Genomic DNA, 12,734 nt, shown 5'->3' with positions numbered 1-12,734 from the left:
CTACCCAGAATATTGTCCCAAAACTGAATTCTTCACAAAGTTCTTGTATTCAAAAACAAAAAAGGAAACTACACAGAAAAGAGAGAAAACTTTCGAACTCGACTAATGAAATGTCTTTTGCATTAATCTGCCTATTGTTCTTTTGCATTAATTTGTCTATTGTTCAAAGATTGAAAGTTTACTATATAACCAAAGAGATAAAATAAAGGATTAAGATTAAATAATACATTGTATATTCACTAGATACCGAAAGATGCATACACTATGCAGCTAATGCATCTCTAGCAATTAAAAATTCAGCTATATGAATATTGCAATAATTTAAGTTTTTGAATAATTTATCTCAAAGTGGCAGAAAAGATCACTATTTAAAAATAACATGCAACATGCAAGTCATGACAATTGCATGTTAAAGGGTAATTATAAAAGGAATTAAGAAAAAGTTTAGAAAAATAATTTCAATTAAGTGGATCTCATAAGGTCTATTTCAAGAGCATTATAAATTTCTATGATAGATCAAATGGCTGCTACTCAAATGTAATATAATTAAATTTTTAAGGAACACAGACTTTGTAGCTTCATCTATATGGGTGACAGTCTAAGAAAGGTTAGCATCTGACAACAGGAAATATGTTCAAGGTAAACAAGCTTCCACAAAAGTGTGATCTGTAATCATTTTCCTCTCTGTTGGTTTGTCTTCAAAGCAAGCTTGATAACGCAACTCGCTACGTCGCATAGATCAGTTTAAAATAATTGTTTTTTCTGATGAGGCACAGTATTGTATAATTAGCATTCTATTCGAAGTTTATTCAGATTAATCAAAGCATAATATATTTTTATATAAAATATTTTCTTCACAGAGACACAGCACTCTCTAATCATCTGGAAGTCTATTGCGTCTTCTTATTTTTAATTACTTAAAGTTGAAATCAGGTTTTGAAGTGTTCCTATCTATAAAAAAGCAAAACAGAATAACCAGGATTATTCCCACCAGAAGACTTGTGTTGTAAAATATTTGTTTAAATACTTCAAATAGCCTGTCCCATGTTTAGGCCTATTAAGACTAATCAAAGCTGCTTTAAAAGATTCTATGGTATCTAGTAAGAATACATCAAAACAATCAAAGCCTATCTTTGAAAAATCCACAAAATCCCAGAGAGGTATATGCCTATGTGGTGTCTAGTGTTCCACAGCAAGAGAATTACACTTTCTACTAATCATAACACAGGCCTGAGTCAGGGGTTTTTTCTTTGTTTGTTTCCAACATTTTGGGATAACGGTTGGATCTCTACAATCACCCCCTGTCATGGCCAGACACCTTCCTCCTTCCCTTCTTATTTGGTTTCCTTTCCCACAGAAGGGAAGTCTTACCAGCTGTTTTTTGTTTGTTTGTTTTCTTTCCTCCTTTAGCATTGGCAGACTGACATACAATTTTGATACTCAGCAGTATATTTATTCAACTATATTAGGTCTGCATGTAAGCAGACAGGCTGGGGACTGACCTTCTGGAGAGCAGCCCTGCGGAGAAGGACCTGGGTGTCATGGTGGACGACAAGTTGACCATGAGGCAGCAGTGTGCCCTCGTGGCCAAGAAGGCCAATGGGATCCTGGGGTGCATTAAGAAGAGTGTGTCCAGGAGGTCGAGGGAGGTGATCCTGCCCCTCTACTCAGCCCTGGTGAGGCCGCATCTGGAGTACTGTGTCCAGTTCTGGGCCCCACAGTACAAGAAGGACATGGAGCTGCTGGAGAGAGTCCAGCTCAGGGCTACAAGGATGATCAGGGGCCTGGAACATCTGCCCTATGAGGAGAGGCTGAGGGAGCTGGGCCTGTTCAGCCTGGAGAAGAGAAGGCTGAGAGGGGATCTAATCAGTGCCTATAAGTACCTCAAGGGAGGCAGTGAGGAGGTTGGTGCCGGTCTCTTTTCACTGGTGGCCACCGACAGAACTAGAGGTAATGGCCACAAACTGAAGCACCAAAAGTTCCACAGGAACTTAAGAAAAAAATTCTTAACAGTGAGGGTGACAGAGCACTGGAACAGACTGCCCAGAGAGGTTGTGGAGTCTCCTTCTCTGGAGATCTTCCAAACCCGCTTGGATGCAGTCCTGTGCCACGCGTTCTACGTGACCCTGCGTGTGCAGGGGGGTTGGACAAGATGACCTCTAGAGGTCCCTTCCAACCTTAAGCATTCTATGATTCTATGATTTAAAACATGGCATGAACTTAGATTTTTCTCCACATGAAGGCAGTGTGGAGACATGTCATTCTGCATTAGTTTTTACAACTAATTTTTCACGATAGCTTCCAGTTGTTTCACCAAAGCTGAGGTTACAAGGTGTTTGACCAAAATTTGCAAATGACTCTGTGATTTTTATTTTGTCAAATTCTATCTAAGTGAGGATATACATATATGCACGCGCGCACACACACACACACGCACAGAAGGCCAACTGTACAAAAGGTAATTGATGGGGGAAAAAAAACTCTAGATAACCCATTTTTAAGATGATAGCTTTAAGCATCCCATCTCTGTATGATGGAAAACATTCTATGCATATAATGAAAAATATCTTCTAGCAGATCAAAAACATATGCAAGATCATGTTTCACAACAGAGAATACTTTTATGCATGGATTGCACCATTATCACAATTACTGCAAAAGATTATATATCATTTTCTACATAGCAGGTCAAAATGCTAGTGAAGGACAAACCGAGCCCCCAGGTTGCAAAACAAGGCATAAGGAGGTGAAGATTTGCAAAAAGAGTTAAGGTAAGAGTTAAGAGAAAGGCTCAATAGCAACCAAATAGACCATGGCAACACCAATGAAGCTTGGACAAATGTAACTGTACATAGTATGGGAAGTGAAATAGCTAGCTATGGAAAAACATAAGAAGTGAAATTTCAAGGCACAAGACATGGTTGGGACATGATTATGTACATATGGTATAACAGAAACAATGTATTACACAGAAAACTAGAACAATGGAATAAAAAAGATTTTTTTTCCTCCCTCTCTCTCTCTCTCACTAGGAAATAAACCTGGGAAAGCAGCATTTAAAGAAGTCTGAAAGAGATGGGCATCTGAAATAGTATAAGTAGCCCTGATTGAGAAAGAAAGAAAAAAATGGAATAGTTATTTCTCTGGTCTTGGCTTCTTAAGAATTGAGGACATCGGTGTTATCCACTGATGACATCCATCTAAAACTCAGAGCCAAGAAATGAAATATAGTTTATAAGGCCAAGCAATTGCACTATACGTCGGAAAATTACATAATCAGAGCAAAGAAGTTGTTTGGATGACAATACTCCAATTAAACAGGCTGCCCACTTTGATCTAGGAGGACTAACTCATGTAAATAAGAAAAACATAACGAGGTAGGAGGTATTTAGCTACTATAATCAGAACACAGCAAGGATGAAAAAGAAGAAAAGATTTCAGGCTTATTATGAAAAATTACAGAGTGAGAACATAAATGAAACGCAAAATTATCAGACTGCTAAAATAAAGGTAACAATATGGTCTTCAATGTTACATTTCCATAGTAATGTATATTGAAGTCCAAATAAATATGAAATGTTTGAGACTTTAATTATTTTAACCCCATTGTATTTTATGTATCAGGTGAGGAAAAAAAGCCAAATATAACCCAGAAAGTATTAAATATGCATGGACAACAAATGACCACCATATAAGTATGTGGCTTCCTCGCTAGTAGCTAGTTTCAGTTAAAGCTCTGCAAATACAATATGCATAAGAGTTCTCAAGTCTGTTAAGAGTCCAGTGATACAAAGTTACTACTATGCATTACTAGCTAAGTCATGGCTAGTACTTAGTAGTAGTTAATAATCATAGAATCATAGAATCATTGCCCTTTTTTTTTTTTTTTTTTTTTTTTTTAGTATGAAGAAGAACGCATTCTTCATTCCAACTGCAGGATTAGAGGAAGAGTCTACGGAGCCAATTTTATTCACTAAATAGCCACTAACCACTAACCAATTTCTTGTGCACTCTAAATGACACAGGAATCAAGTAGAGATATTGGCACGTCCTGTACACAAGGGGCCAGAATAAAGTTTCATGGACAATCTCAATTCTGGAATTTCTACTTCCCTGCATTCTGAGTGCTTGACGTACAGGCCTAACACTATTTTAACCTTTTTTTTTTTTCACGTAGCTTTGCAACTTTGAAACCACACTGAGCTCCATGGAGCATCCAGAGCAAACGTGAAGCGTTAGCAGAGCAGGAATAAACCTAGAGAGGCCTAGAGTGCAAGGCTTGAGCATCCTGTGCGGTGGGCATCCTGTGCGCGCATCAGGCATCGCATGGAGCAGGGCCCTCTGGCAGGAGCTTTCTCTGGTGTAGAGAAGCTAGTGAGGAGAGAAAGTGCTCACCCCGCGCCCGAGCCTGTTTGAGTGACGAGTCACTTGGATCGGGCTCTACCAAACGCTCTGCTCAGCTGCTCTGCCAGCTTCCTCTGCCCAGCAAGGGCTCCTCTGTCTTCCTTCACCCATCCCTATCAGGGGGCTCGCTAGTCTCCTAGGTCTGTTGAGCAACAGAAAACGTGTTTTTCTGAGGCAAAAGGCCGGGCCGAGGCTCGAGGACGACGCTCCCCAGCTGCATCCCCGACTTCCCCAACGCTCCTGGCGAAGTGCCGCTCCCGTGGGACACGATACGGGCGCCGGGGCCGGGCAGCTGGGTATGTGCGCAGCCACCTGCCTCCCTGGCCGGCTCTGCGGGGCCTCTCAGCACCGCTGCTGCTGCTGCGCTCGGCTCTGCCACGAGGGCATGTTAGGTCCGGTTTTCGAATTGACAGAGAAAGAGGCAAACACCATTGATATTTTGTGCCTTTTAATAATAAGAGAAAGATAATAAGTATTACCAGCTAGCTGGGGTCCGGGCTTTCCCACGCAGGGGTCACACCACGGACCCCGACCACTTTGGTCGTTCCTCTTTTATACCGTTCTTACCCAAAAAATGTTCCCCCTCCCGTTTTCCTGTTCTTCTTTCATGTCAATGTTATCTATATTTTATTGCCGACTGGGACACATCTGGATAAGCAACCCCTCCATGCAGACCATCCTGTCTTGCCATATATCAGGAGTCTTTGTAGATAGGCAACCCCTTCATGCAGAACGTCCTGACCTGCCATATATCAGGAGTCCTTGCAGATAGGCAACCCCTCCATGCAGAGCCACCTGTCCTGCCATTTATCAAGAATTCCTGCCCTTTGAGACTAAGTATTGACTAGCTTATTAGTGCACTCTATATTAACTCTTTAATCCCTACAGGCAGAGGCGGCCCTGCCGGAGCCACTTACCGGCCGAGCTCGCCTCTCGGCTCCACGTCCACCGCACAGCAACGGCGGAACTTCGCTGACAACGGCCCGGAAAGGCCGCGCCGACATATCCGGGGGCGGAGCGGAGCGGGGAAGGCGGCAATGGGGCCGCGGGCGGCTGAGGGCAGCGCCGGGTCTGGCGCGGCCGTCGCGCTCCCGTGGCCGAGGTAGGTGGGCGCGTGGGATGGCGGCGCCCCCGGCGCGGGGAGGAGATGGCGGCGCTTCCCTCGCGGCGCCTTCTCCTGCAGCGGCCCTGCTCCCCGCGGGGCCCCGAGGGTACCGCCGCGGGTGCTGTGTCCTCCGCGGCGACGACCGAGCCGGAGGGATTAGTGTGATCCTCCATCGTGTGCATTGCGTGATTTTGTTTCCCCCTTTCCTCTCCTGACAGATGGCAAGTGGTGGCCAGCAAAGGAAAATCCAATTAACTAGATTTAAAAAGAAAGAGAAAAGGGGTCTGCCTGAATTGCTGTGCAGACTGGACTGTGCTGTTCTTGACACCAAGGTACTGTTTGATCCAAGCTCCTGCCAGTGAGGGAAAGCAGGAGGGAAAAAAAGGGCTGTGTGGAGCCTTAGGCTGGTGCATTAGCAGCCAAGAAAAGTTAACGTTTCCAGTGGTGAAAGTGTGTGATAAAGGTGTGTTCTGTTTTCTTTTTGGTAGAAATACAGACACTGTACATATCTTAGCAAATCAGCTTTGCAAGAGTGAAAAGTTTTTAGCTGCCTGTGCTGCAGGTGAGTAAAAGATGTGCTGTAAAATGTCATCGAATCAGAGCATGAAGATAGGAAAAAACTCTTAAGAGTCTTCTAAGTTCTTGTTTTCATTTCATGATCAGGCTGTTTTACCATCATTTATTCTCCTTGCTCCACTAGCCTGGATTATTAGCAAAGCACTACATTCACATTTAGATTTACTTTGTTATTGTGTGTGTTACTCTTAAATAATGTTCATGTCATCTTCCTGTATCTGTTCTGAACTGGCTCCCAAACAGAAAGCATTGTTACTTTTCATTTACATTATAAAATCATATTCCAAATGATTTAAGTACTCAGAATTTGTACTTGCAATTGCATACCATAGAATTAGGCATTTTCAGTTATAGCTACTAGAATTTGGAGATATATGGATGACTCCTTGTGCCTGATGAATTGTCATCAGAAAGTAAATAGAGCAAAAGCTTACATGAGAAAACACTTTAGACAAAATTTGTAATACTGAGTTATCATATTTTGGGAGATTTAAAACATCTGAAGATGTTTGAGTGGAAATAACATACGTATTGTCAACTTGACAATGTAAAACTATGCTATGTTTCACTATTCATAAATACTCCTCAATACCAGCTAGTACTAGTTAATTCTGGAACTATTTTTTATATAATTGTCCTTGATGGTGGAGAGAGAGTGTTCATTCCTAAGGCACTTTTTCACAGAATCACAGAATGGTTAAGGTTGGAAGGGACCTCTAGAGATCATCTAGTCCAACCCTCCTGCTCCAGCAGGGACACCTAGAGCACATGGCACAGGGTGGCATCCAGGCAGGTTCGGAAGATCTCCAAAGAAGGAGACTCCACAACCTCTCTGGGCAGCCTGTTCCAGGGCTCTGTCACCCCCACAGGAAAGAAGTTCTTCCTCATATGGAGGTAGAACTTCCTGTGTTTCAACTTACACCCGTTACCCCTTGTCCTGTCACCGGCCACCATGGAGAAGAGTCTGGCCCCATCCTCCCTACGATCACCCCTCAGGTACTTGAACACGTTGATCAAGTCTCCTCTCAGCCTTCTCTTCTCCAGACTAAACAGGCCCAGCTCTCATACGGTAGATGCTCCAGTCCCTTAATCATCTTGGTGGCTCTACGCTGCACCCTCTCTTGAAGCTCCATGTCCTTCTTGTACTGGGGAGCCCAGAACTGCCCCCAGTACTCCAGGTGTAGCCTCACCAGGGCTGAGGAGAGGGGCAGGATCCCCTCCCTTGACCTGCTGGCAATGCTCCTCCTGATGCAGGCCAGGATCCCCTTGGCCTTCTTGGCCACGAGGGCACACTGCTGCCTCATGGTTAACCTGTTGTCAACGAGGACTCCCAAATCGCTCTCTGCGGAGCTGCTTTCCAGCAGGTCAACCCCTAGTCTATACTGATGCCTGGGGTTATTCCTCCCCAGGTGCAGGACCCTGCACTTGTCCTTGTTGAACCTCCTGAGGTTCCTGTCTGGCCTACTCTCCATCCTGTCCAGGTCCCTCTGAAAGGCAGCACAGCCCTTGGGAGTGTCGGCCACTCCTCCCAGGTTGGTGTCAGCTGCAAACTTGCTGAGGGTGCACTCTGTGCCCTCGTCCAAGTCATTGATGAACAAGTTGAAGAGCACCGGGCCCAGTACTGACCCCTGCGGGACACCACTGGCCACAGGCCTCCAACCAGACTCGGCCCCATTTATCACCACCCTCTGGGCTCTGCCATCCAGCCAGTCCTCAATCCACTTCACTGTCCACTCATCCAGTCCACACTTCCTAAGCTTTCCTATGAGGATGTTATGGGAGACGGTGTCGAAAGCCTTGCTGAAGTCAAGGTAGACAACATCCATGGCTCTCCCATCGTCCATCCAGCCAGTCACCTCATCGTAGAAGGCTATCAGGTTTGTCAGACACGACTTCCCCTTGGTGAATCCATGCTGACTACTCCTGATCACCTTCTTTTCCCTGACATACATAGAGATGGCCTCTAGGATGAGCTGCTCCATCACCTTTCCAGGGACGGAGGTGAGGCTGACCGGCCTGTAGTTTCCCGGCTCCTCCCTCTTACCTTTTTTGAAGGCTGGAGTGACGTTGGTTTCTTCCAGTCCTCCGGCACCTCCCCCGCCCTCCATGACCTCTCGAAGATGATGGAGAGCTGCTGAGCAATGACCCCTGCCAGTTCCCTCAGCACTCTTGGGTGCATCCCATCTGGGCCCATAGATTTATGGGTGTCCCGTTTGCCTAAATAATCCCTAACCCAATCCTCCTCGACCAGCAGAAAGTCCTTCTCTCTCCTGGTTCTCTCTCTTGTCTCTGGGCTCAGTAGTTCATGGGGACTGGCCCTAGCAGTAAAGGCAGAAGCAAAGAAGGCATTTAGTAACTCTGCCTTCTCTGCATCCTCTGTCACCAAGGCACCCTCCCCATTCAGCAGAGGACTAACATTTTCCCTAGTCTTCCTCTTGCTGCTGATGTATTTGTAGAAACCCTTCCTGTTGCCCCTGACTTTTTCCCAAATAGTATAACAATTTGTCTTTAATCTCCTTTAGTACTTTCCAAAAATGAACATAAACACTAAAAACATTGACCTTCATGGACTTCTTAGCTTGCTCACTTTTTGAGATGGAACTCTTGAAATTAAAGTGGTTTTAACATATAGGTTATATGCAGCATGCCTTTTCCTGTCATAAGTCCACTGGTACCTATGCTAGATTATGTAGAAGTACCATCTGTGCTCCTTTTCTGAGACATTTTGCCAGTCAACCCTGCTGTTCTGTGAAACCAATTAGGTTTACATAATTCCAGTCAATTTCTCTTGCAGTATCCTCTGTAGGTATAGTTTCAATACAGGAGCAGGGTACTAACCATAGCCCTTGACCTGATCTGAAAGGAGAGAGAGACAGCGAGAAAAAGGGAAAGATCATTACAGAGAGTATCAAAAGCAGACATGCAGAAGAAGAAAGAAGAGAGGTGGAGAAGGTGGAGCCAAGGGAGGAGAGAAAAGGATGTGAAAAGAAGAAAGGGGAAAGACAGAAGTCTAAAATCATATCCTCCCAATACTGGCATTCACCTTGCTTACAATTCTAGTAGCATTAAATATATATAAAGGAAAGAAATTAATTTTTCCTTTTAATTGTATTTATTTTGTTACTTAAGTCTACTAAAACTAAAGTCTTTGCAAAAAAACTAAAGTGATTTGACAGCATTATTGTATGTTATGTAAGTACGTCAAGTGTACCTCAGATCTGTTCTAGTACATTTGTAAGAGTGTCAAATGGTATTAAAAGTAAAATGTTAAACAAGATTCTATGCAAGTCACAAGAATAAGATCTGGGAAGCTGCACATTTCCATTTGCAGATTTTTGAGAAGACAGGCAGGTATTTAATCTGGAAAGGGTAAAAAGGTACTTCATCATTAAAAGAAAACAAGTTGATCATTTTCAGTGGCATTGTGATTTCTGATTTTAAAATGTGAAAAGGAGACCTCTTGCAGTACAAAGGAGTTTTTAAAATGATACTTACAATTCCAGTTTTTATTTGCACAGGAAAGGTTGAAGTTAATTTTATATTAGATCTTCAGTTGATCGCCATTTGTCTACACAAAAAAATCTTCCATGGCTGACAGTTCATTTGCTTTTTAGAAAAGTGGATACTAAGGAGTACATTATTAATAGTGCTGAAAGTGGCAGATGGCTTGATGAAACAAGGTACAAATGGGGATATAAAATTGAAAAAGACACCCATTATTCACCTCAAATGCAATCTGCACCTAAAAGATGGCGCAAAGAACTGACACACACTAGTGCTCCAGGGGCCTTCCACAGATGGAAAGTTGTCCTCCTTGTTAAGGAAGGTGATAAACAAAGGGATCCTATTAAAAGGTAGGAGAATATGTCTTAAAGCTGAAGTAATGAAAGAAAAAAACACTTAATTGAATAAGTTTTTGTTTTTCCATCCCAAATAATTTGATCCCTAACAACCTCAGGTCTTCAATATATGAATTGTTTTCATAAGTATACTTCCACACATTTTTATAATAGTTACACTGTTAAATGCACACTGACTTCTTTAAATCTTTAAAACCACTGCTTTTTTATCTTGCTTTTAGTGTGTGCTAGTGTCAAATATAACACACATTGTCATTTATTTGCATCTTCGGTAAATTGCATACAGAGACTTTCTTCATGAGACAAGGCTTATGCTTTTTATGAGTATTCGTTTATTTTGTCCACTTATTACATGCAAATGGTAGCCAGAACAGGGTACATTATTTTGCTTCAGTGGGTGGCTTGAGCCACCCATGAACTTTGTCTTGCTAATCCATTCCATATTCTGACTAACCTGGTCTTTCTGTGCCACATCTGTGCAACAGCTCCCTAGCTCTGAGGCCCTAATTTGTACTGTGACAAATCTTTGTGCATGATGTAAATATAGCTAGTTCAGAAGGGATGAAGGAAAATCTGGGAAAAGGAAAACAACAGGAAATGCAAAAATCCGGGGACTACATTTATTTTTTCCATACCCCCGACACACTGGATTCTCCGAGTTAAGTACTACGTTGACTCACAAGCAATGTGTTATGTAAAGTTTGTGCCTGAAACAGAGCTATCCGTTACAAGTTGTTGTGGTTTATTACAGGAAAAGGTATTATCCACCTCTCCTCAGCTGAAAACCCAGCTAGCTGGGAGCACTTCTCAGGTCTGGGTGTGTGCACATCTCTACTGGACATGAGAACAAGGTGCATATCGCAGATCACAGAATCACAGATTCACAGATGGACAGACAAACAGGAAAATACCTAGTTGATCATCGTATCAGAGCTGCAAGGTGCATGATACCTGCCTGTCATTCATAAACATCACTCCAGATGCAGCTAAAGATCTAATCTGTCATCTGAAGACATTCTAAGTAGGCTATTCCCATAACCAAGTGGAGAAGTTTACTATGTGCTGTCTTGCAGAAACATGCATTCATTCTGCTAGACTTCTGAAAAAAAACGTACTTGTTTCCAGTGAAAACTGCTTCTGCAAATCCTTGTGATAACACTCTTGAAATGTGGTCTTGTTCAACTCTCTGTTAACAGTAGAAGTAACCAATAACAGGAGCAGCAAGACAAATGAACAGGGAGTTTTGGGGAAGGAATCTATTTTTTTTTGCCACACACTGATGTGGACATCCTTTTACTCAGGCAGAAAACATTGACAGGTAGCTTTTCTTTTGTCTCCAGCAAGCATAGCCTTCCATTGTAAAGGCCACTGCAGCTTTGAGAAATGATTGCTTTATTTTTTCTTTAAACACTTAACACTTAAAAGGCTTTTTCCCCTTTTATTCTTTTCTTTCCACGAATCCCTAGTTATTGGATGTTTAAGTGTGTGAGGCCAGCATACTTTTCTATTTATGTATCCGGATTTTGTAAAATGAATATATATTCAACATTTCAGAAAGACTCTTTTCTTCACTGTCTTGTCTGTCATAATTTCTCAGAAATATGAAGCATTGCAACAGTACCTCTCTGGAGATCTCCTCTGAGAAAACTCTTATGTATAATGTTGCCCCAAACATAACAAATCTGTTTCCTGGGTGGCAGCGAATGCTCTAAATGACTTCAAAATGAAGTTCAAAAGTGTATTTTTCATATTTCCAATATGAAAATACCATGTTAAAACTCAGAAAAGCAGTGTTACTTCGGTAACTTTTGGTAAACCACTTGATTTGTGGCAAAACTCCTATTAATTATCATCATCACTAATTATCATTGTGGGGGACATAATGTAATAAATTATAGCTGTTTTAATCTAAGAATTTTATCTTTGGAAAAAATGCTCAGAGAGAAGCTTTCTATCAGATATGTAGGAGGTGGTATTAATAGCATTAAATTGTGAAAAGACATTTCTTAAGTGTGTTCCTTCCTTTGCTCAAGGCTCTCAAGTGCTCTTTTATCCTCCGACTGAAGGTTGTGTAGTGTCACACACCTAGAACCCTCATTCCCTTGCACTTACATGCTTCTGGTTTGTGAACATTAATATAGTTTTAAGCAATATTAATATAATGCAGTAAACACATCTTTCCAAATTTATATTTATTTAGAGTTCTAGAAGCTGGAAAGGCAACCATATATTCATCTCAAAATGCAGGGAGAGATATTACTCATATAATCATCGATAATAAAAGTTTTCCTGCAGAAAAATATCTCTTCAAAGCTCAATATTACCCTGTGCAGTATCTAAGAGATTACCTTTTTGAGATAAGTTAAAGAACATACATAAAATTAATTTTTCATGTCACCCTGATTAATATACAGCATTAATAATTGAAAAGAATACAGTCAACCTGGATGATTTGTTTAGTTGATTTAGTTAAAAATAAAACAGCTTTCTAATTGAAAAAAATGTCTCTCCTAATGCAATATTTTAGTTGAGACCAGTAGACATAACATCAAGGAAGAATACTTTCTTCTTCCTCTTTGTACTCATCCTTGTTTTTTTGTTCACCTTTTTTTTTTTTTTAATCTTCTACAACTTTATAAGCTGTATTCTTGCCTCCATGACTGGTATAAAGGATGATATGAAAAGAGATTTATATCTCTATATTCCACTTATGAATGCAGAAAGCTGCATGGCTATTGTGCAGTTGGTCAGTGGTTTACTTTTACCTTTACAGTTTGAGACATTTCTGG

General features: G+C 41.8%; 1 long non-coding RNA gene across 1 annotated transcript; it reads left to right on the top strand.

Annotated features, from left to right (window-relative positions):
• Window positions 1-9,730: 9,730 nt before the first annotated feature.
• On the top strand, window positions 9,731-12,205 carry LOC148593575 (uncharacterized). The gene is made up of 2 exons (XR_015913691.1): window positions 9,731-9,939; window positions 12,146-12,205. It is a non-coding gene; the product is annotated as an uncharacterized LOC148593575 (long non-coding RNA).
• Window positions 12,206-12,734: the final 529 nt, after the last annotated feature.

The sequence above is a fragment of the Tinamus guttatus genome, unplaced genomic scaffold (assembly GCF_059628265.1).
Source record: "Tinamus guttatus ecotype Peru unplaced genomic scaffold, ASM5962826v1 Tinamus_guttatus_pri_ptg000374l, whole genome shotgun sequence".
Classification (NCBI taxonomy): Eukaryota; Metazoa; Chordata; class Aves; order Tinamiformes; family Tinamidae; genus Tinamus; species Tinamus guttatus.
The sequence above is the reverse complement of the archived record's forward strand: the minus strand, read 5'-3'. Positions and strand labels throughout refer to the sequence as shown.